Source organism: Ceratotherium simum, chromosome 2, assembly GCF_057802395.1.
Source record: "Ceratotherium simum simum isolate JZ-2026a chromosome 2, ASM5780239v1, whole genome shotgun sequence".
Taxonomy (NCBI): domain Eukaryota; kingdom Metazoa; phylum Chordata; class Mammalia; order Perissodactyla; family Rhinocerotidae; genus Ceratotherium; species Ceratotherium simum.
In genome coordinates, this window is record NC_141901.1 from 86316063 (window position 1) to 86341531 (window position 25469).

The 25469-nt window shown below is 40.8% G+C and overlaps 1 protein-coding gene across 6 annotated transcripts in view; it reads right to left on the bottom strand.

Annotated features, from left to right (window-relative positions):
* The window catches only part of ST6GALNAC3 (ST6 N-acetylgalactosaminide alpha-2,6-sialyltransferase 3), a 501982-nt gene that overhangs the window by 377319 nt on the left and 99194 nt on the right, over positions 1 to 25469 (bottom strand). Inside the window, exon 2 of one of the 6 annotated variants that reach the window (XM_087448844.1) lies at positions 9532 to 9702. The exons of the other annotated variants lie outside the window; for them this stretch is intronic. The gene's annotated coding sequence lies outside the window, so the exon portion shown is untranslated. The remainder of the gene's footprint in view (positions 1 to 9531; positions 9703 to 25469) is intronic. 6 annotated transcript variants of the gene reach the window in all.

Below are 25469 nucleotides of genomic sequence, written 5' to 3' on the forward strand. Positions count from 1 at the left end.
AGCAAGCAGTATCCAAGACTGTCACCACTTCCTATTGTTCTCCAAGAGAAGTGTCTGTTTCCTTCCACCTCCCCTTCAGAATGTTGCGAGCGCCAGTCTTCTCACTGCCCTGACACTCCTCCCTGAATGCACTCCAAGCTTTGAGTGGGGCATTCAGAACTTCATGTAGCAGGCACTTTCCCATGCAAGTAACGTTTATAGACTGTACATATGGAGTGAACAGAACTAGGCACGACCTCCCTCAGCCTAGACCAGTGGTTCTCAAACTTGGCTGCACACAAGGATCATTTGGGGACGACAGAAGGAGTTAAAAATCCTATATGCCAAAGCTGCATCCCACGCCAATTAAATCAGATTCCCTGGTAATGGCCCAGTCATCAGCATTTTTAACTTCCCAGGAGTTCTATTGTGCAACTCTGGATGCCTTATTCCTACTGCTGAGACTAACTTCTGGCAGATACATCATGTAATTTTTTTTAGTCCCCAAGTTTGTTTGCACACTGAGGTTAAGCCAGAAGTACTCTGTCTGCTATAGTTGCAATTTTTCTTTGAAGCAAGTATAAATCATCATATATCTCCTTACTAACTTTAAAGAATTAGATTTAGCCTATCATTTCAGTTTACTAAGGTCCCTCTGAATTCTGATTCTTAGTCCAGCTTAGGTCATCCACAAATTCAATCAATATATCCTTACTGATGTCAGAAATATAAACATGAACTAGGTCAGAATGAAGACTCACCCCATAAAATTCTACTAGAGACCCCCTTCCAGGCTAGTTCATGCTACCCTTTTATATCACAATATTTAATATTCATGACAACCTTATGATGTAGATATTATTATGCTTAATTTGAAGATGAGGAAACAGTGATTGAGAGAAGTGAAATGACTGCCTGGGATCACACAGGTTAAGGGAAAGAGCCAAGAATTGAAGGCAGCTCTATATTTGATTCCAAGCCTCACGCTCTCTTCATTACCTGCTTCTCATGATTATTTAACTAGCAACTCACTCAACTCTCTTATTCCCCAGCACCCACTGCTTCAAAAATATCATGAGAAATTTTCCCTTTTATCTTGAGAAAACTGAAACTAACTACATCAATCTTATTTCTCTAATAGTCATTCAACAGACATTTACTGAACACCTTCTATGTTGAAAACACCGAAAATATTGGGAACTCAGCAATGAAGAAAATAGATCAAAAATTCCTTCTTTCATGAAGCTTAGATTGTTATGTCAAGCACTGAAGGAAATGAAGTGAACATGTCATAACTCAACTTAGTGAACCCTTGCTGGCTCCTAATTATCACAACTTCCTTTTATGAGTACTCAGAAATAATCCTTTTGTGATTTGTTCCAGAACCTTTTCCAGAATTTATATTGCAACAATCTTAAAAATATCTCATGTGCTTTGAAAAAACAGCATGGTACTGTTAAAAAAAAATTCAACTGAGTAAATTTTAAGATCTTGTTGGCTTTATTCAGCAATTCATAAATCAATCCACATCCAATCTAGTAGATAGAAAGGAGCTCTGAAGAGCTATACAATGCAAGATAGGCAGAAGCGGGGAGGACCAAGGAAGTTGTACTAGGTCAAAAAAAGCGGATTGGTTATCGAAAGGTTACTTTCCTCATAGGGGATGGCAGGGGTTTTTCAGGTAGATTACCTAACTAATGCTAATCAGGTGATTCCTGATTGACTGGCTTAAGATTCCATTTCTGGGAAAGCCAAAACTGTAATTGTCTCAGTTTGGTGATGTGCGGCTTAGCATAAGTGACTCCATTTTGGGCCTATTGTCTTGCTTTCAACAGTGCTTTTAAATGTATGAGAAGTGAGAAGATCTGAAAATTTGGTTACATCATGAAAAGCTAGTTCTCTAGACCAGTGCTATCTAATAGAACTTTCAGCAATGATGGAAATGTTCTATATCTGTGCCGTCCAATACAGTAGCCACTAAACATCTGTGGCCATTGCACACTTGAAATGTGGCTAATGTGACTGAGGAAATAAATTGTTCATTTTGTTTAATTTTAATTAATTTAAATTTATATTTAAATAGTCACATATGACTAGTGGCTGCGATACTGAGTCACACAGCTCTAGAAGAATCTAGGTTACAAAATGACTACCTCTCAAGAGAGAGACCAAAAAACGTATTAACTCACACTTTATGTCTTTTGGTCATTGATTTTTCTTGGATTTCTTTCAATTACATTTAATCTTTTTCTCCCAAAATAATTTTGAGGCAAGCAGTCCATTAATACACTCATAAAAAGTAGGCATTCACTTAAGATCTAAAATAAATTAGATAGTGGTCATACATGGAACTCACGTGCTTTGTCTCTGCAAACACATCTCTTTCATTTGATTTTCACAATTCAGAACATATGCCTGAATTGTTGCCTGCCACCCCTTAACCAGATGGTGGTAGCCATCAGAGGTAGATGACCTCATCTGCTGGGTTATGCCTAGGGAAGGAGACTCCTAAATGATTTCAGAGGGAGAATAAACACCTGGCACTTTTTCACGTCTCTAAAAGGTTGTGGGTTTACTTGTTGTTTTTATGTGTATGTGACTTCACAAGATCTCTGACAAATGTTCACTTGGCCTGTAAGTTAGTGTATCCCTGTGATTCTACTAGGAATAAGTAGAGCAAAAGGAATATGTTCTTAATAAGGCAGAAGCTGGCATAGGTACATTTGGTTGCAGCATTCATTGCTTTCAGGTCAAATATTTTTCAGCATAATAATACTGAGAAACAAAACCAAGCTGAAACTTTATTGTAATTAACACAAGCTACTGAAACATCCCCAAAACCACATTTCAGTGGCTTAAAAAGCAATGAAGATATGCAACTATGACATACAACTATCCACTGGGGCTTTGGGGGGAAAAAAAAAGGAGGAGGATTGGCAATAGATGTTAGCTCAGAGCCGGTCTTCCTCAGCAAAAAAAAAAAGAAGAAGATTAGCATGGATGTTAGCTCAGGGCTGATCTTCCTCAAAAACAAAACAAAACAAAACAAAACAAAAAAAACAATGAGGATTTATTTCTTGTTCAAATCACATCACAGTCTCATGTGGGTTGATGAGGGGCTCTGTTCCAAGCAGTGGTTCAGGGACACAGCATGCTTCCATCTTATGGTTCCACCACTCCCTAGCTTTTCCACTGCATACTCTGCAACCAATCGTTGGATAACGGAAGAGAGAAAACATGGAGGATCATGCAGGAGGATTTTTAGAAGCCAGGTTTTGAAGTGTCATATGCCATTCCCACCAAATCCCATTGGCCAGAATTCAACCCTAGGCACTACCCAACAACAAGGGAGAGTGAGATTTGCAATTCTAGCCATGTGCCCAGGAGGAAAAGGAACAGGGGTTCAGTGAACACATAGCATTGTCTTTGCCACTGTCACTAGTTTGGATTATCCAGAAACTGGCCTAGCCTAAATTACTGAAGTCATTCATTTACTCATTCAGTTATGCATTTCAAGCATATGCAGTAGATTTAACTATTACACCAAATTTTTCCAGCACAGAATGGGCTAGACTTTACTATATAGTAGAGTCTCAGCTGTTTTCTTTCTCCCTTCCTGTGTCTTAGACCCACCAGTGGCACCCACATATACAATCTAGCCTAGTAAATAACTAATCAAATAGCGCAAATAGAAAATTCATGACCAAGAAAGTGGCCCTTATTTCACTAGACTGATGAGCTTCCTTATAACAGCACTGAAACATTTCATGATTAATCCCCAAAGAATTTGCATTTTTTATCATGCACCTGCATTTCAAAGGGGTCTGAAAAAACATCCTCTTCTCATGGAAATCACTTTAACCCTCAGAAAAAAATCCAGTTGTCAAGTTTCTTCAATATTGCATGGTAGACAAGAAAATAAGTCTCAATGCTCCCTAAATATTTGGAGGTTCAGGTTGGATAATCAAATCCTCCTCCTCATCATTACCAAAATTGCCCATTAATATAATATATAAGGAGGCTACTTTTTCCCTAAGAAACTAAGGCCCTAAACTCCTCTTCATGATCCAGCACCCACCCGCAAATTTAAACTTCAAACCATCAGGAAGTATTTTTCAAATGATCAAAAAAGAGAAGCTGCCAAAACAAGGCTCTTGATTAAAAATCAACATGATTACTGCAAGTACAGGCTGGGGGCCCAGCCTGTCAAGCCCTTCGAGAATGCTGCTTAGGGGACAAATACGGTCCAGAAAACACCAATTTAATTTCAGCAAAATGAGATTGTCTGGAAGCATTTGGCTATATTTAACATAGGGGAGCAGTTTCCAAAAATGAGGCTTAGATTTTTGGATATAACAATTAGGATGCTGTCTAAGGGGCAAGATCCAAAGTGTAATTATTGCTAAGCAGAGTGTTTTTCTGAGGGCGGAAATGAAGTCTTTAACGGCTGCATGAGCCCAAATGGACAGAAAAGGTATTGCTGAAATATAGTTTTAATATCTACTGGATGTGTTTGAATGAGAAAGTCTAGCAAGTGTGGGTTGTTATGGAGTAAACTGTGTCGTCTCAAAATTCATACATTGAGGTCGTAACCCCCAATATTTGGAGATGGGGCCTTTAATTACAGTTAAATCAGGTCATAAGGGTGAGGCCCTAATCCAACCGGATTGTTGTCCTTATAAATGAAGGAAGAGACACCAGGATGGCACACACAGAGAAAAGGCCATGTGAGGACACAGGGAAGGGGCAGCCAACTGCAAGCCAGGACAAAGTCCTCACCAGAAACCAAGCTTTTTGGCACCATGATCTTAGACTTCCAGCCTCCAGAACTCTGAGGAATAAACTTCTGTTGTTTTAGCCACCCAGTCTGTGTTATTTTGTTACGGCAGCCCTGGTGGACTAATACAAGGATGGATACAGAAAGCCTCTGACCACATTAGTACAGGTGCCCAGGTGACAGATAACAAATTCAGTTCAATATAGATAAGGTCCAAGTCACAAACCTCAGAACAAAGGGCAACATCAGGAAATGTTTGCTAATGCAAGCATACTATCCCTTCAGCATACTAGTCAGAGAAAGGGTATTTACGGTTCATATGAGGAAAAAAATGAAAAACCTAAGGTACCTGCAGCTCTCAGATGCAACTACAGCATGGCCAAGAAGGCTGCCAAGCCACTACACTGTTGACTTTTAGAAAATGCAGTCTGACTGCATGGGGCGCTGCTCTGGGCACTGACTAAACCAGGTGGAGAAGGGAGGCTGGCTTGTCGAGGCCACTGGGGACAAGGTCATCTTAATAGGGCTGCTTGAATATAACTTGGGGGCAGTAATTCTCTAGGGAGAGTGGGACGCAGCAGGCAAGGGTGTTCCAGGGGCTACACGGACTGAAATCAGATCTATAGCTCTGACCGCCACCACGAAGTAAAGAATAACTGATGACCACAATGAATCATCTCAGGCATGTAAAATGCTAGCAAGTGCCAAGTGGTTCTTTAACAACTTTTAAACAATTTTAACAATTTGTTTTGGCTTCTAATGACTTCATTCATCTTGGGGAACTTCAAGATTCCAGGTGAGTAGGGAGATCTTAGATCCCCACAAGAAACACCACCACCTCTTCTTCCACCTTCTCCCCTAAAGATACCCAGCTAAGTTAAAGCGGACTGGCTGCTAGCCCACATGACACCTGTGTGTATATTAGGAAAAGGTTCCTCTCCTGGGGATGCAGCCCTGCACCAGGTACAAGGCTTGGCCAGGGAAGCACAGGTTGGCAGTCAGCCGCTACTTGGCCCCTTGATGCAGCACGCTTGAGCAGGATGCAATCTGCACAACCGTATGAGATGCTCTAATGTAAAAGACAGAGTTTGTGAAGCCTCATGAGCCAGGGTGCTCATGACAGTAAAAAGTCTATGCTTTTATCACAGCACAAGTTCAATGGCTGCAAGAAGCGCTCCAAGTGCAATGGACCAGGGGTGGAGGCAGCCATTACACTGGGCACAGCATCACGAATCTATTCTCAAGACAATGCAACTTAGCAATTTACCAAGTGAACACTAGAGTATCAGCCCAGAAAAAATCTAAGAAATCTTTGAAAATAGCAGAATCAAATAATAAAACTCCCGAGAAAGCTCTAGCACGTAAGCAAAACGAGCCACTAAACACAACAGCTTTGAGAAGCACAAATGATAAATTCATCTCTAAAGACGAAGCACAGAAGGGTTCTGGAGACCAAAGAAACTCAACACTGGGCCAAGAAGAATTAAGGAAAACACCAGGGAGAGAGAGAGAAACCCCATAAAATCCTTATCAGCACTAAGTGTCTCCAGAGAAATGTAGGGGGAAAAATGACTATAGAGTACAGGTAAATCTACTGGAAGAGAGTATTTAATGTAAAAAATATTTATGATGTATATCACTCCACGTACAATGTGACTGGAAAATGGCGGAGGCAGATGTTAAAAAAAAGTAAACCAACAATTACTTTAGAGACTCCAACATCATAAAGGAAAGAGAATCCTGCTACATACAACAGGGGCACTCAGATCCCAGCCAAGGACAAGAATCAGAGACAGGTGCAATGACCCACCCTGCCTTTCCTGGCCCACATATGATGGACTTGTACTTGGGCCCACTCTCAGCCTTTTGAGGTCTGACTCAATGGCTTGACACTAAAATGTCCCCTGAACGCTCCCATCAGAAAGCTGGACTGAAAACTCTCGGATTTCATCTAGAGTGGCAATTCCACTGTAAAAGCCAGACTCGGGAAGGTCTGGAAGGTTCCAGTAAGTTGTGACCTACTCGACTCTAATCTTTTCATAGACTAATCCTCCAACTAAATGTCTTGTCAGTAATCATGAGCTTTTGCTGCATGTGACATAATAGTGGCTAAATCTGTATGATACCTGCTATGGTCTGAATGTTTGTGTCCCCACAAAATTCATATGTTGAAGCCCTAACCCCCGGCTTAGGATATCCTAATAGGATGATATTCTAACATGATGATATTAGAAGGTTGGGCCTTTGGGATGTGCTTAAGTCATGAGGGTGGAGGCCTCATGAATGGGATTAATGCTCTTATAAAAGAAGCTCCTGAGAGATCCCTTCCCCTTCGGCCATGTGAGGATACAGTGAGAAGTCTGCAGCCCGGAAGAGGACCCTCATCCATCCATACCGGTACCCTGATCTCAGACTTCCAGCCTTCAGAACTCTGAGAAATAAATTTCTGTTGTTTATAAGCGACCCAGTCTGTGATATTTTGTTATAGCAGCCCAAACAGACTAAGACAACACCTTACCATTGGCAAAGCACTTTGATATAGAAATCATTGTCTTAACGATCGTCAGCACAGCCTGCATCTTGCAGCACCATCCCAATAGCCGTCCACATCCCTGGGGCCTAAAAATGCTTCCTTCTTTGGGAATTCTTCAGAAATGTCAAAGGAATGAAAAATAAACAACAAATTGCTTCCTCAAGAGAAGCAAGCTTTGCTCCATGATATATTGTCTAATGCTGCTAATTTAGGGGAACAAAAAGTACTAAATCTGTCACATAAAGAGAGACAGGCAAACCTGAGGAAGGTGAATGGAGTTGTTCTGCTGGAAGTAACCATTTAAGTATGAGTTTAGTGGCCCAATAGAAATATCTTTACCGTTATGATTGTTACGAATAACCATCACCACTTACTGAGTGCCTTCTAAATGTCAGCACTTTGCTAACTGTAAGCATTAGTGCTACTCCTTACACATCCCTGAAAGGTACCAATGTATTTAATATTAAGTCACCTACCTAAAGCACCTCCATCTGGAACGTGGCAGGGTCAGGATTCAAATCCAGAAATAACCTCAATGACCAACCTCCTTCTACCACTTCCACAGCCCAGAGCAAAATTAAAGGCCACCAGCCCTCAGCTGTCTCAGGCTGACAACAGACAAGATATGATCATACTCATCCTGAAAGGTAGTATTATTTCTATGCTGTTCCTCTCACTTCAAAGGATTCCTTCACCGTAGTTGCATGAAACTGCACCACATAAGACCTCAGAGGATTATTTTATGGTCTCATTTTTCTGTTTCTTGAAATATAAGCTTCTAGGGTCCAAACACTATATCTTACATTTTGTTACATCCCTCTCAGTAGCTAGCACCAAGCCATAACATGAAAGGAGCTCAAGAAACACTATTTGAATGAATGAATGATGTTCTAAAGAGAGAAGCAACGTAAGAAGAGAATTGGGAGAATATTATGGCATTGGCTGGGCTAAGAAACATAAAGGGAACTTCATTCAACTCCAAGATGGAAAATAATCCTGACATTTGCTGTTTGGGGATCCATGGTCTAATCTCCTTTAATGTCCCTAGTGCTTAATCTGTCAGTCACCACACGTAGATTTAGTACCTACTGCCAGGTATTCATTCTCAATTCTTTGAAGCATAAAATTGGCAGCATCGGATAATATAGCTGTGGAAATGATTTTGGTTTCTTTGGGAGAAAAAAATATATGCACTTTCATTCTTTCTCAATCCCATTGTAGATTTTCGTCCTCCTTGACAACACAAAAGCAGCAGAGGTCCCACCCATAAATGCAGAGCAACTTTCCCCCAGAGGAAGCCAAATGGGACAGAACAAGAGGCTGTTTTGAAAGGGGGCTCAGGTGTCCAGCTGGCACATCACGGGGATCTCTCCCTCCCCTGGTCCCAGCCATCATATCCACCACTCTTTCAGCTCTGAGGTCAGTGTTTTGTAGGACATGATGAGTCAGGGACTGATCTGAGAGCCACCTCCATTGATCTGAGTGTGTCCTTCATTTATCTCAGTGTATCATTCATTTATCTGAGTGCCGCCTCCATTGATCTGAGTATAGCCTCCATTGCTCTGTGTGAAGCTCTCATGGAACTGAGTGAAATTTTCATTGATCTGAGTGTCACCTGGCTCTCAAGATTTTTCTAAAAAGTACTCTAGGTGACTCTACTTTGATGCCAAGACTAAGAATGACCTTACATTCCTTTGGCGTGTACCCTAAGACCTAGCCCAGCACTTGCACATGGTGGACTGTCATTAAGTTTTCTTCAGTATATAATAACAATTTCCTTTACAATATTCTAAACTCTGATTCTACAACTTCCCACAAATTAATCAGAACCAATAAAGTTTAATTAAATGTTAAAAGTTACCATACTTGGATCCCTACAAAGATGCAGACCTGATTATCGCAGGAAGTATTTCCTTCCTTGACAGGCAATTTCGTCACAATTAAGACGAACTGAAGAACATTCAGATCTCTATATTTAACACCAACGGCCCAAAGGCCACATCAATATACACCTAATAAATCAGTACTTCAAAAACACAGTGCTCTAAGCCACATATAAATGACTTGCCTGCATTTTTTAAGACTCTAGGCAGATTTTTCACTGAAAACAATTGATATCACCCTCTAAGACTGACTGGTTTCAACAGCATAAAATCGGCAATCTCGGCAGATACTTCACACTGCACTCCTCTCATTTAATGTTGTCTAAGCATCACCTCTACTTCCCTTTCCAACAACTCACCACACACGTTCATCGGCTCCTGCTGCAGAGTCTCAGGAGAGCCATGACTGGAAGAGAAGGACCTGGGGTAGAGGTGGGCGTGTTCTTCACTCTCATTTGATGCTCAGCTTTATAAAAGCAAAGCTTAGGACTTCATCCTTATCTGTATCTCCTCCAAGATCTTGCAGAGACCTTACACAAAGACGGGTCACAATAAGCACTTGTGTTGAATTTCCCTAAAGCCTTGGAGCTAATTGTATATGTATGTATATATGTACACAGACACACACACACACAGACACACACACACACACACACACAATCCACCCACACCTCCTTAAAGGACCCCCTTAGAAGCTTTAGTGGTTTCCCCCGGCTCTCTGGGTAAAGGACATTGCCTTTGAGTTAAACTCAAAGTCAAAGGTGTGTGCATGGCCTTGTCTCTTTGTGTGTCATCCTTCTGTTGTAGCCACAAAATTCCCCTGATCTGCCCTCTGTGTCCCTCACGATTATCTCTGACATCTAGTCACTTTACCCAGAAGGAGTACTGAGTCAGTTAATTACTTTTGCTTTAATGAGTATTCCGTTATTTTACCAAGTCAATGCTCCCAGAGCTTTGGGATAGCTAAATTTTACTAACACACTTGCCAATATATTTTGTGCATGCTGAATGCTGTGTACATGGGGGTTATTAGTAATTATAAACTGAAAATTGCCACTCTGCCTTCAAGGACAGAGTCTTGCCCTTTTGCACGTCTTCCTGTTAGAATCCCAAATGATCTTATCCAAAGGCATTTCTTTACCTCCTTTCTGCTGAGGCCTCTGATTTCCTCCCCTTTGTCTATAATTCCTTAAATTTAATAGCTCCACAGAAATATAGTTTATTTTTTGTTGTCTTCCTTTTTTGAACAGCTATTTTCTCCCTACCACCTACATCCTGGCTTCCTAAACAGAGAAACCATTACTTCTTTTTACACACAAGGAACTACAAACAATTGTCATCAGTGCCAACTGGCCATATGAACATCTATAAATTCAGTTTCCATGTCAGTGATGAATTCTCTTTCGCTTTCAGGTTCTCAGTCTCAACATAAGGATTTAATAATCTGGGTTTTTTTTTTTTCCTTTTATTAAAATTTTTCTTTTTCACACACTGCCACATTTTAAAAGGCCACTCTGACTGGGGTAGAGTAGGAGAAGCCTAAAAACTCAAGCATGAGTGATATTTTTATGGCATGTTCCATGGACCTGATAAGTTCTGGGTCTCAAAATATTTGTTTTTATTAATTATAATAACAACTAACATTGTCTGAGCACTTACTGTGTGCCAATACTGAGCATTTGACGTGTATTATTATTTCATCATCTCAACAACCTTATATATTATTAACCCAATTTTAAAAGGTGCCATCAATTTTCACCTGGACTATTAATATCATCTCCTTTCTTGTCTCCCATATTCATGTTCTCAACACTGTAGCCCAATGATAAAGTGGTTGTCTTAAAACACTAAATGGATCACATCGCTGCCTCCCACTTCACTCTACTTCCTTCCCCATTCTCTCTCCTTAGAAACATGAATGCTTTCCTACTGCCCTTTGTGTAAAGGACAAATCCTTAACACGGCTCTGCACTGGCCCCTACCTACACCCAGCTCATCTCCTAACCCCCATCTCCTGAGTGCTCAGTACTACAGCTAAACTGTTCCCAGCATGCTCCATGCTCCCTCCTAAGAGCCTCTATCTGAAAACCACCTCTCAGCCCCACTCCTCCTTCACCCACTTATTCCCAACAATTCCTTCAGCTCAAGGGTCACCTATTCAGGAAGGCTTGCCTGACCTCCCATAGTTCATATGCTCTTTTGTAGCACTAGGACCGTCTCCTCGGCAACACTTACTATAGTTGGAATTTGACAACTTTGATTCACACCTGCAAGCTTTAGACTGGTGGCCCTCAAAGTGTGGTTCTGAGACCAGCAACATCAGCATCATCTGAGAACTTGCTAGAAATGCAAATTCTGGGCCCTCCTCCTAGAGCTACTAACTCAGAAATCTGGAGGGGTGTTTAGTTACCTGTGTTAACAAGCTCTGCAGGCGATGATGATGCATGACAAAATTTAGAAGCAATGTAGACCGTAAGGTCCATGAGGACGTTTTTGGATCATCATGGTATTCCACTATATTTGATGAATGAATGAACAAATGAACAGAGATGAAAAACCTAAGACTCTAAACGGTTAAATAACTTGTCCAAAATCAAAGATCCAGCAAGTAATAGAATCAAGAAGTACAACTATCACCATTTTTGCAACCATTTTTCTTCTTATTTCCTTGGAATAGCAAGGAAAAACTAAGAAATACTGCTCACTTGTATTTACATGGAATAAGACCTGGACCAGCTTCTCGAATTTCTCTTTCCCTGATACATTTTTCTATATCCCCTCATTTATATGGATGCTGATAAAAAGATGTTACTAATGAACACACAGAAAGGGCACCTAAGAGTTTCTAAGAACCTTACTTTGGGATTCTAAAGGCCATAACCAGGATGAGATGACATGAAATTGTAAAAGTCACTATAAGAGGTTTCCTTAAATGAACATAAATGACATTTAGAAAATAAAAACATGCTACATAAAGATTAATATGATGCTAATAAATAATTTGGAAATTATACAATTACCAAGGTGGATATTCACAACTTTCACTTATCTCTAAAATTTATATGTGACTTACACACATTAAAATTTACACATACAAAATTCCCCAATATATTATAGTTAGAAGTCAATTATCAATTTTCTTGTAACTTTACACACACATGCACACACATACATGCTTTTCTAAAAACTTAATTAGCGGGTAATCATACTTAGTAAGCACAATTATTAATCTTTCATCTCTCATTGCAATGATTTCAGATCACAAATAAGTAACTTTAAAATTTTACTTCTGTAGTAATAAAAAATGCATATAAAGTTAAACTCAATCTTAATGTCATCACTTTTAAAAAGTTTAAGGTAAATAAGTGAAAGTTTCCTCCCCTTGCTCTGTCAACTCCACTTTCCCAGAAGTAATCACTTTTAACTCTTTGGGGGCTATCTATCATGATATCTTTCTAAACATATAGAGACATATCTCTATCTCTACACACAAATGCATGTGTCTACATACAAATATATGTTTATATCCAGGCATATAAACCCAAATTTAGTCACAGTTTTTGAATAATAAAAAAGTAACTCACTAGCTATGTTGGGATACATTTTGTTTTTGCATTACTATGCTACAGACAGAGGATCTTTGTGAGGATATTTATTATGAATAATCTTCAGATGTCAAAGATGCAAGAGCAGTCTTCTTCTCAATCAATAAAAACATTGGGTCTAATTAGAGTGCCCTGGTTAGTCTGGGACCTCAAGGCACTTATTTCAAGGGACAAAGATGAATAGGACCAGGAAATGAGAAACAGAGTCTCCTGGGAAAAGGCTTGGCAGCAACCTTTCACCCCAAGAGTGCTTCTGGTCACCACCCCATACTGCCTCCTAACTGCCATTGAGAGACTGCCCTCTCTGTTCCCTGTCCACACATCAAACTTGAAAAAGCTTAGATTCCTAGACCTGGAACCAACCATCACTTTCATACACACACACATCCTTCCTTTGTTTTAAGAATCTAGTTTCAAACTTGTGTTTTGTTACATTTCCTATACTTATTGTTGTATTTTTCAGAAAATATCAATAATCTTTAAACCAAAGACTAGCTCAACTTAAAGCCATCAAAAAATATTCAACTCATAAAAGAGCTTGTTTTAAAGCTATAAACGAAGTATGATAACCACCATTCAATCAGAAAATAGAAATCTAGGCAATGTAGCCCATTTCATTGCTCCCATGTGCAGGAAATCATGAGCTGCTTTAAGCACACAGGGTGATTTACTAGAAGGATACAGAGATCTCTTGTAGCCCACTTTATTAGAAGAATACAAGAATCTGCAAGAGACCCCAGAGGCGTGGATGAGCTGGGTCTTGGGAACTTACTGGAATTGGGGACTGAGATGCTCCAGGGAAGCCTGAGAGTCCTTTCTCTCTGTTACTTGTCTCTGCTTCTCTCTCCTCATTCTTCTATTTCCGCTGACCAGCTTTCTCAGTTTCCCTGTTTACATGAAAATGGCCACACCCAAAAGACATACTGGGAATCTGGTAGAACTGATTACAAAGTCCCAGATGCAAGGGCTTGTTACTGTAGCTTGGTATAGAAGCCCAATGCTGATCCAATCAGTCACTGCTAAAAAGTTGTATATACAAATATGCCTTCTCCCATAGTCAAGGTGTATAGTTGGGCAGGTAGAATTACCAAGAAAGGGGACACCACGCTAAGTTTGAGAGACAACTCACTACAAATTTAGTGCAAATGTTATTTTGTCCAGCCACAGTTTTCCATTTGAATACATAAACAAGCTCTCATTTAATCAAGAGTCTTAACTCTCCCAGTTGGGATGGCTGTAAATCTCAACTTCCCAACTCCTTCAGGACAAATGGGAAACGTAAATTAGGAAAATGAAGGTTGCCAGACGAGAAAATGTAAAGCTTCCAAAGGTTTTAATTCAAATATAAGCTACTGAGTGCATTCCATATTATGTGGAAAAAGTTATGAACATCTTATTTTAATTAATAGAGCATTGAAAATATTGATGAAATTTTTAAGCATGAAATCCAAGAATACAGCACAGAATTTCCTTCGAGTCAAATTAGCATATGGCCACAGGACTCAATTCTGAAATAGTCATGATAAATCACAGTCATTTAGAATGCACTGGATCTTAGCCTCATGTAAATAATACATTAGTACCTTCAAAGGTCAGGTATCTGAAGCACATACAACTCAGGGAAAAATCATACAATATTGTACAACACTGATCTGGGAGACTTAACCCTTCGGTGATAGCTACCAATCTCTTAATTAAAGTTCTTACTTTTTCATCAAAAATGGCTTCTCTAAAACAGAAACACAGTTCTACTACTCATCAATTCAAAAGGAATTTTCTTTAAGGAAGTAGCAAGTGATCTCTGGCTGGGGAGATTTGTCTCCATTACGAAGCCAGCTACATAATTCAGCAGTCTGGGCCAGCATCAATCCTGCAGAGGCACAGCATCTGTCTTCAATTCTAGATTTTATGATTCAGAACTTCTACTTGGGTTTTATCAGGGGTAAATGGCGAATCTCCACAACCAGTCACACCCTTCTGCCTCTTGGAGGCTCCAATAACTGCAGAATCACCCTAGTGAGCATCTGGGACCACTTAAATCCACTGAAGAAAAGAAAGGACTTTGAGCTGTGGACACAAAGTTTGCTCCTCTTCACAGAGCTAAGCTCTTCTAAACGTCCCTGGCACTGCCACATCTTGGTTTCCTCTTCCACATTCCCGCTTCATCAGCCCCTCCTACTCTTGCCAGGACCTGCCTTTTGTTCCCTGCTCTTCACACTCAGTGCATTCTCCCTCAGCCTCACCCAGAGTTTCAACTTCCAGCTAGTTATTGATGGGCTCAGATCTGTCTCCTAAGTTCCAGAACCAAAACTTCACCTACAGAGGAAAATCTCCACTTGGCTCTCTCACAAGGCACCTCAAATTCAACATATCTAAAAATCCAAGTCATTCTCTCCTGATCCGCCCAAATAAATCTGTTCCTCTTCCTGTGCACCCTCCATCAGTGAATAGCACCACCATCCTCTTCAGGGCCCAAGCCAGAAACCTTGAGTCAGTCCTCTCTTTCCCTCACTACTCATTTATAATTAGTCACCAAAGCCTGCCAATTCTTTCACCTAAATATATCTCAAGTCTATATACTTCTCTCCATCCCTACAGCCACAACCTTAGATCAGATGCTGGTATTTTTCACCCAAGCTGCTGCAACAACATCTAGTGTGTTTCTATGCCTCCAGTCTTGCCAACTCCCAGTCATTCTCCACACCACTACTATAGTGATCACCCAAAGGTGTAAATCTGTTCATGTCACTCACCTGAATAAAACTTTACAACTGCCCTCCACTGCTCTTAATATAAAGACAAAACTCGGTAACAATGGTTCCAACCAGGGCCAATTTTACCCTCCACCCCCAAGGGACATTTGGCAATGTCCGGAGATATTTTTGCTTGTCACAATTAGGGGGCCTTGCCACTGGCCTCTAGGATAGAGAGCAGAGACGCTGCTAAACATCCTATAATACACAGGACAGCCCCAACCCCTACCCCAACAAAGAATTATCTGGCCCACAATGTCAATAGGGCTGAGACTGAAAAACCCAAAACGCATAGAGGACGCTGTCTAAATTTTCTACCTTCTTGTGATTTCCTACCTTCTATATCCCCCACCCTCAACCTAACGTCAATGAGCCAAATTAAACTTCTTCTCAAAGACCTATGTTCTCACTCTCCTGTAGGTCTTCCTACACACTCTTCATTCAGCCTGGAATACTGTGCAGACTGGTCAGCCTGCTTTCTTTACTCAACTAATTCAAAGTCTCCCTTAAGGTTTCAGCTCCAATATCACTTACCCTGGGAAAACTTCCCTGCCCCCATGAATTAGGTGCCCCCTCAGCCCAATCAGCAACCTGTCCTTCTCTGTTTTGTAATTATCTGTTGACTTACCAGTGACCCACACTGGTCCATGCTCATCTTGTCTTTTGTTCGGTTCTCAGCATCTAGCACAAAGCCGTGGACACAGTTGGCACTCATTTATTTGTTAAATGAATGTATGATTTGAAATCAACATCACCGGGAATCGTCAAACTCCCAAGGCTCTTCATTTAGCACATCTGCATCAGCAGCCTTAAAATCAGCAGCCTTATCTATACTTCTAAGCCCCGAAAGAAAGTAAGCTATGGCAGTTCAGAAAAGTGGCAAAGATGCCCTGTGACATTAGTCAGGGTGCTCAGAGTTGTTGAAAATTATGCTGGTGAGTAAAACCAATGGCAATCAACTGAATTTTTGGAACCCCGTCATCTGACTGTGATGGCATTAGGAGCAGCAAAACAGAGCACGTTAAAATAAATACTAAATCAGTTACTGTCTCAGGTTATTGTTCAGAGAAAAAAAACACACAAGCACACAGGGAAAATTTCAGTTCTTGGGCAAAGTTAAATGAAAGAAACCAAATGAAACAGGAAGAATAAGTAGACATTGCTTTCCATCCAAGGATATCAAATAATAGGCACTGGCTTGCTGAGTAACTGGGGAAGAAAAGGCCACGAAGTGAATTCCTCTGATACAGTTTCAGGGAGTGTGCTACCCAGAAGGGCAGAGTCAGTCTCACCCAGGAACTCGAGAGAAATACAGATTCATGGCCCCATCTCAGACCCGCTTAATCAGAAACTCCAAAGGTGGGGCCTAGCAATCTGTGTTTTAACAAGCCCTGTAGAGCATTCTGCTACCTACTGAAGCTTGAGAACAACTCCCTAATTCATCCTATAACTAGAGGAGAACTCCATCTTCAAAACAACACTTGTGTAGGTCCTACTACATACCAGACCCTCTTGTAAGCTGTTTAGACATTAATTCACACCGTAATAGTACTATCACATTCCCACTCTACAGATGAGGAAACACGAACAGTACCATTCTGTCCCAACAAACTACAGGAACTCCTGATTTTCCTTGAGGAGGAATTACTCCAGAATCTGAGATTCTGAGCTTTAGGATTCTTTGCTACAGCCTTTCTCCCTCTTGCCAACCTCATTTAAGGGTTGCCCTGTCCCCCACTCCACATTCATTTCAGAGTCGCTAATCCTAGAACTTTATACTCAAACCAAGTGCACGCCTGTTCTGGCTTCCTAATGGAACTCATCCCACGACATACCTCCTCCAGCCCAGCAGCTCTCAAAGTGTGGGCCACAGATCTTAGGGGAGACGTGGGAGTCCCTGAGACCCCCTTAGGGGACTACAAGGGCAAACTCATTTTTGTCATAATACTAAGGTGTATTTGCCTTTTTCACTTTGTTGACACTGGCCCCAAAGATACAAAAGCCGTGGTAGGTAAAAGGGCTAGCACCTTAGCATGAATTCAGGCATGACACCAAACTGCCCTAGAGTCATTGTGTTCCTCAAGGCCATGCACTTGCAATAAGAAATCAAGTGGTTTCAATTAAGAGTATTCTTAATGGAGCAGTAAGAATTATTAATTTAGTTAAACCTTGAGTACATATCCTTTTAATATTCTACGTGATGAAACGGGAAAAACGCATACAGCACTTCCACATGTGTAAATACAGTGGTCGTCACGAGGAAAAGCACTTGTGCAGCTGTCTGAGTTGCGAGCTCAACCAGTCGCTTTTTCCATTGAGCACACTTTTTAGTTGAAAGGAAAACTAACAAAGTATGATTATTTAGACGGGCATTTAGCAGACGTTTTCTTGAAAATGAATGAAATGATCCTATCACTTTGAGAAAATAGCTAACAGTATTTAATGTCAATGATAAAAATATAGTTTTCAAATAAAAATTAGGATTTCATAAAACTTGTATCTGCTCCCATGAGTTTGATAGCTTCCCAGTACTTAAAGACTTTTCTGATGAGATATTTGAGTGGTGATATTAAGGAATGTAATTTTTGGCTATTGTGTAATGAAATGCGTCAACATTTGAAAGATCTGCATTAACTTAGTGAACTGATATTTTCAAATGACCAACACAAGATGTTACAAAATCATGCATGAGTAAAAAATCCATTCAAAGTGCAAGCCAGACCAATGAATTTTAACATAACAGAATATGAAAAGTTCATTGATTCGGTTTCAGATTTCACACTGCAACTAACCTTTAAGAAGCTACCACTTGGAGTTTTGCTGTAGTGACAAAGCAGAATATCCACAATGATCTGAAAAGGCTATTCATATACTCCTCCCTTTTCCAACTACATATCTGTGTAAGGCTGAATTTTCTTCATTTATTTCAACCAACACAACATATTGTAACAGATTGGATGCAGAAACATATATACCAGAATGCAGCTGTCTTCTATTAAGGCAGACATTAGAGAGATTTGCAAAAAATTTTTAATGCTACCATTCTCACTAATTTTTTTTATTTTGGAAAATATAATTATTTCTCATAAATGTATGTTATTTGTTTTAAAATGTAATGAGTTTATTATTATTTTTAAATGAATTAATATTTTTAAATCTTCTCAGTTTTAATTTCTAACACTATAAATATCAGTAGACATAATTCACATAAAAAAAAGCTTTTTGAGATGCTCAATCCTTTTTAAGAGTATAAAGGGGCCCTAAGACACAAGGTTTGAGAGGTACTGAACTATAAAACCCTCTTCCTTGCACATAGTTCCTTCAGATCGTACTCAGTATCTCAGATTACTTCTCTTCCCAAAGTCATCCCTGGTTTACACCCAACCAACTCTAATCATTTCTTTATTCTGTAGTCCCTCACTGTACATGTAACATAGTTCAGATCTTTATCCCTTTATAAGCCAATTTGGGTACACAAGACGTGTGACTGTGACCCAGCCAGTTCACCAACTAGTGTGACTTTGGGAAAGCTCCTTGCTCTAAGCCTCAGTATCCTCATTTGTAAAACAGAGATAATCATAATGCCTACTTCATTAGGGTTGTTGGGAGTATGTATGTGTCCCCATAAAATTCACATGTTGAAGCCCTAAACCCCAGTGTGGCTGTCTTTGGAGTAAGGAAGTAATTAAAGCAAAATGAGTTCATGAAGGTGGGGCCCTGATCCAGTGGGTTTAGGTTCCTTAGAAGAAGAGACACCAGAAAGCTAATTCTGTCTCTCTCTGCCATGTGAGAATACAGCAAGAAGGTGGCTGTCTGCAAGCCAGGAGGAGGGCCCTAACTAGAACCAAATCAGCCAGACCTTATCCTGGACTTCTAACCTCCAGAAGGGTGAGAAAATAAATTTCTGTTGTTTAAGTCACCCAACCTATAGCATACTGTCATGGCAGTCTGAGCAGACTAAGACACAAGATTAGTAAGACAAGATGGGTAAATCATTCAGCACAGTTTTTAGTATATAATAAGCACAATAAATATTCTCTGCTACTATTATTATTCAACAAATATTTATTTAGTATCTACTGCAGTTACCAAGGTTCCTGCTATCATGGAGTTTATAGTCTGGGGAACGTAGGAGGGGAATCAAAGAATACATAACTATAGTTGTGTTAAATGTTGTGGAGGAGGTCAAGGATCTTAAGAGAAGACAGAAAAGGGAGACCTAATGTAGACTGGAAGGGAAGTAGACATTAACGAAGGTATCTGAGAAAATGACATTTATGCTTTCACCAAAGGATGAAGAGAAGTCTTCCAAATGGAGGCTCCTAAAGAGTCTAGAGGCCATGTCTTTCCTTTGTGGACCCTGCACAGGGTGGAAGAATCTGCTATTTTCATTATTAGACAATTTTTTCTATCTAATTTAAGCTACACTCAGAAGCACAAAGGCTTGTTTCTAGTTTTTTATACAACACTCCTAAACTTAATGTTTATTCTGGCTTTTATATGAATATCCTAAGCTTAGTGCTTGTTGAGAATTACTAAAGAAGTAGAATTACCTTCTGGGGAAATTGAAAAATGACTTTTACAGGAAAAAAAGCGAGAGAAAAGAAGGATCAATAAACAAAAGTCCCCAGTTTCCCCATTTGCCTGACTAATGTTACAATCAGGAAGAATTTAATTCATAAGGCCAGACTCTTCAGAGAAGTGAAGACCAGCAGGTGAGAACAAGAGCACATGGAAGCAGATTCCAGTCTCGCTGTCAAGTGATTTTTCCTGATCAAAGAGCAAAAGCAGCGAAAAGCTTTGAAAAATGATCCATAGTGCTCGAAGCACGTAGCCGCAAATATTCCAGGTAAGGCAGTATATTCTAACCACCTGGACTCAGAAACAAAACATTTTCTTACCCAAACACAGGCCCTGGCAATAAGGAGCCAACAGAAGGATGAAAAGCAGCTATGACTTCCTGTTGGCAGACACACCAGAAGGGACCGCTGAGGCTGTGTGTCAATAAATATTCAAGCATGTCTCTCTTTCACTTTTCCTTTGCACTCCCACAGATGTTCTGTGAGAGCAGGACATTTCAAAAATTCTTTTTCCAAGTTGAGTAGAGTGCAGGTGCTTGATAAATATTGAAATGTCAATAGTCTAATGGAAGGAACCTCTAGCTGGGAGCCACAGAGTCTGGTACCAATCTCAGTTCTTGACTGTGGGTAAACATTGTCACGTATCTGTGCCCAAGATTCTCCATCTCTCTCATGAGGATAAGGCCTTTGAAGAAAATTAGTTCATAGGTAAAGGCATTCTGACTTTTTAGAAATAAGAAAGTATTAACACAGTCAAGGCAACCCCACACTTCAGAGCAGCATTACATCAGTTTCTTCAATTATATGACGTTTAGCACTAGAATTCAATATATATAGATCTAGGGTAACTCTTCCATTACTGAGATCTAGAAGATGTTTTGAATTGTCCAAGAGAGTGGCCAAAGCAAGCTATTAGTCAGGTCTCCTTATTCTCCCCCCATCAGCGTATTTTTCCAAGGTCCCCTTAAGTCCTGTGACCAGCCCTGCCCCTTTACTCTCAGAAAATGACCTCACCTCCATTGTCAGTGAAAGCAAGCTACCAATTTAGACTATCCTCAACTTTCCAACTTCCCTCCTTAACCCTTCCTCAACATTCAAGCGAATTTATGCACCTCCACCATTTCCCCTCTCCCTCCCATCTCGAAAGAACAAATGTCACTCACCCAATTCAACCTCGTCTCCCACCTGTGCCTGCACCTCAACCCTTCCACCTCCCCAGGGACCTCAGCACTTCTCTCCTTTCTCTTCAACCTCTTATTCCCAAAGGTCTCTTCTCTACAGATATATACATGCTCAAGTCTTGTCCAAATTAAGAAAAAAAAGAAGGCCGTGAGCCCAAGCTCCACTTCTAGGTAAGATTTTCTCCACATCCAGGCCACTTTCTGCATGGCCAAGCTTCTCGAAAAAGTAGTCCACACCAGTAGTTCTCAAACTTTAATGTGCAGACAGATCAACTGAGGAGCAGAGCAAAATGCAGATTCTGATTTAGTAAGACTGGGGCAGGGCCAGAGATTCCAAATTTCTAGCTAGTTCCCAGGTGACGCTGAGGCTGCTGGTCTGCAGGCCACACTTTAAGAAGTAAGTTTCTACACTCTAATTGCACTTCTGCTATTTCTGCTAATGAAACCAACATCCATTTTTAAATGTGCTTCTGGGGATGGGAAACTGCCTGATTTCATTCACGTGTGTCCTTTGAGTAAGAGCACCTTTCTTCTGGGCACCTCAAATAAATACAGCACATCCTTATTTACTCTTTTTCTATAACCGTAAGAACAACAACAAACAGCACATCAGTCCCAGGGTTTGGACTGGATGGCTAACAAGCCCTATCTCATGGAGACCTCTGTATGTAAACAAATAGGCTGAATAGCAAATAAAGTTTTTCAACAAATGATGGAACCCTTATTTTACAAATCTGATCAACAAGGGTGGGTCAAATTCCTGAAGCCCTTGCGGACCACAGGCAAGAATGCTTTCTGCACAGTCTAGCTGAAATTTGTAAGAAATCACCTCACTAAGTAATTTTATTTGAGTTTGTGGGGTTTTTAATGCTATTTTGTTTGTAAAGCAAGCTTGGCTTGCTTTCTCTTGTTTTTCAACACAGTGTATGCTAAAATCCTTCCAACAGCTAGGCATATGTCCCAAAGCTTGCAAAGAAGGAACTATCGACCATTTCAAAGCAGCAAGAAGTCACTATGCTGAAAGCTTGGTGTCCTGGGTACTCTTCTAACAATTCTGCATTGCGCTGCAAACATCTTTCCCTCTCGTTTCTCAGCCTGACTCTCATCCTCCTCTACCCTCCACCCTATTAGTATAGACAGCAGATAATACAGTCCTTGAATCCTATCACTATCATAGAACACTCCTGGACAAATTACCATAAATTACCTCACTGGTGAAATTTCGTGTCATATACCATATTACTTTTGTTGCATTAATTACCAATTAGACACAATGAGTTGTCTTAAAATGAAGAACGTGAAGCTCTACCCCAAAAGTCAGAAGGGTCCCATAAGGAAAAGAGCATCGAATGAACTTTCCTTCATCTTCCACCACTGAGCTCTCAAAATTCACATTCCATTGTGAGCCAATGACTAGAAACTCATGCCTCCAGCCAGGCTCAGGGTCAGGTTCCCACAATGTCAGTCCCCACTTGATAGCCTTCAAGGGTCCCTTCAGGCCTCCAAGGTGATGCCCAAACTCCTCAGCCTGGACCATAAGACCCTTCACAAGCTGTAGCTGGACCCAGCCTCCACCCATTTCTGCAGCTCTTTCCCTCTCCACTGGCACTACTTGTACCTCCGCCAAGAGCCTCTCTCTCCCCACCCCCACGTGGCTTGGGGGGATGAATCTAATTGCAAATTAAGCTAGTATTCCCATTTAAAATTAAGGAATTTCAAACTCTAGACTATTTGTTGTTGTTAGATTTATGCTTGGCAGGCTTCTGATCTCTGATTAGTCATTCTACTCACTTTTCATCATAAGCAGTATTTGTCTCAGATTTAAAAATCCTAAGTTCACCAATCACAATGACCAAAGTGAACCCGAGTCCACCATTTTTCACTCCACTGTCTATCGGACTGTCGGCTTCAGCCTAGGTCAAAGAGGGGACATCAAGAAGCCCAGGGCGACTGCATACAGAAATTGATATAAAAGAGGCAGAAAGGGCCCGTGTGCCCCAGGCTGGTCTCTGGGGTTCTGGGAGCTGTGGATTTACCACAGGGGTGATGGTGATAAACACAGGCGAAGGATACAAGTCACTTTACTGTTGACTCCATTCAACTGCTCTGGAGAGAATGGCTCCAGACCTGCCTCCCACCAAAAGCCAGTGCCTTGTAAGACCCCAGGCTGTCCAAGTGCTTAAAAGACTAGGTAAATGGAAGATCAGTTTCCGACAGACAACAATCCCTTAGCAGACCTCACAATTGCAATCCTACATACACTAAGTCCTTCATACTCCCAAATGCACAGTAATAATCACTTTTGCCCTTACTTACAACATACATACAGATTATTTCTGAATCTACTGCTATCTACTCATAAGCTGTTAATTACTACTCATTCCTGAAAATAAATCAGACCCCAAGTTCCACATTCCCCAAGAGCTAAGTGTCACAGTGATTTTAAGGAGGAAAAAAAAAACCCTAATGTATATGTCTCTATATCAAAAGTTCAGAGGATGTAGGGAGCTCGAGGCAACCCCTGGGACGGACCCAAGGACCTGAAGTTAGGCGCTGTAGACCTGCAGACACTGCCAGGAGTGGGTCTCTAAACACAGGGCTGCTCACCACTGTTTTCTTTGAGTGGAGGTGTGGAGGTGTGTGTGTGTGTGTGTGTGTGTGTGTGTGTGTGTACGGTGGGGAAACTGTGAGGAGAGCAAGTCTTCAGTCAACATAGCTCTAAAAACCTAAGCAGTGGGTCTGCAGGTTGACACTCTGTGACACTGTGTGGCTCCCCCTGCCTTCCAGCAGGATTACAAACTATTCCAAAGTAGATACTTTGTTGCCTTTTGTAGTAAACACGGCTGCCTGAATTCGGTGGTTTATACAACGTCCAAGGATATTATTAGCCACCAGTAGCATAATTTATAGAGAAGTGATGCTTAGATTCAGTAAATAATTTATCTGGAGGTTGAAAATTTACTGAATCCATCCAGTTAGTTAACTGGAATGAGCACAGACACGGAGAGTAAACTATACATATATATCATCGCCTAACCTTTACTTTATTCCCAGGCCTCACAATGGAATATCAAGCAAGCAATTATAGAACTACAGGATGTAAAACAACCAGGGTATTTTGGCTAAAGAAGCTGTGACTCTGAAGTGTGACACATTCATTATGTGTGTCATAATGACGGCAGCAATTTGTTTCAGTGCCATTTAGAATGTGAGGCTATTCTGCAGAAAAGCATCCAAAACATTAAGAAGAAGATCAGAAGGAAAACTGTAATTTCTTAGGAACTGGTACCGGAACTAAAACTTTAACAATAGCAGGAGGTTAAAATGGCACAATTTGAGTTTTTTAAAAAAACTCAGGCTCGAAGAAGTGGGAGGGATGGAGGAAAGGGATGGATATGCAGTTTCCTTGGAAACTAAATGTGATATTATTGCAGCAATAAGCCTCTAGAATCACTGTTTAGAGGGCGAAAATACTGCTCATCTGCTTAAAACTGGACAAGGGTAATTTAGAACCTAAATAATTGTGATCTCTATGAGAATCCTCGGGGAACTCGAAAGACTGCCATAGAGTGGAAGTGCCGTGTACAAGCTCATAAATCTACAGAGGAACACGAGACAGCCCCCCACCCACCATGAGGTTGCAGAAAGCAGACGACCGCAGTAATGGGTTACAGGAACAATGTCCAGGGCGTTGATATAAATAGGCACCACCAGGCAACTGACTCTCCAGCCCTCCTCGGTCCTTGCTCACGGCCTTGAGAGTACACCACCATCCCAGACAAGTAGGTTTGCATGGAGACTGGGCTTCATTCCTCAGCACTCCACCATTCCCTCGCTCTCTGAGCGTGGACATCCCACTCACCTCACTGGACCTCATCTGGAAAGACAGAGAAAAGACCATTTTCTTCTCGGGGTTACTATGGGAATTAAATGAAACAGAAAAAGCCCAAGAACAATGCCTGGCACATGGCAGGCGGCTCATACATGTTAATGATCTTTCTCTTCCCAATGGTCAATGGTTTATTTTGACCTGTCTGCTTCTTTCCACCATGGACATTCCCATATGAACAAAGAAGTAGTTTTTGTATGAGAATCCATGGCAGGAGGTCTTTATAGAGAAATTTGTAGGGTGTGGCCTCTGGTCAAGTCAGAGTTGGGGTACATGGGCCCCCTCTGCC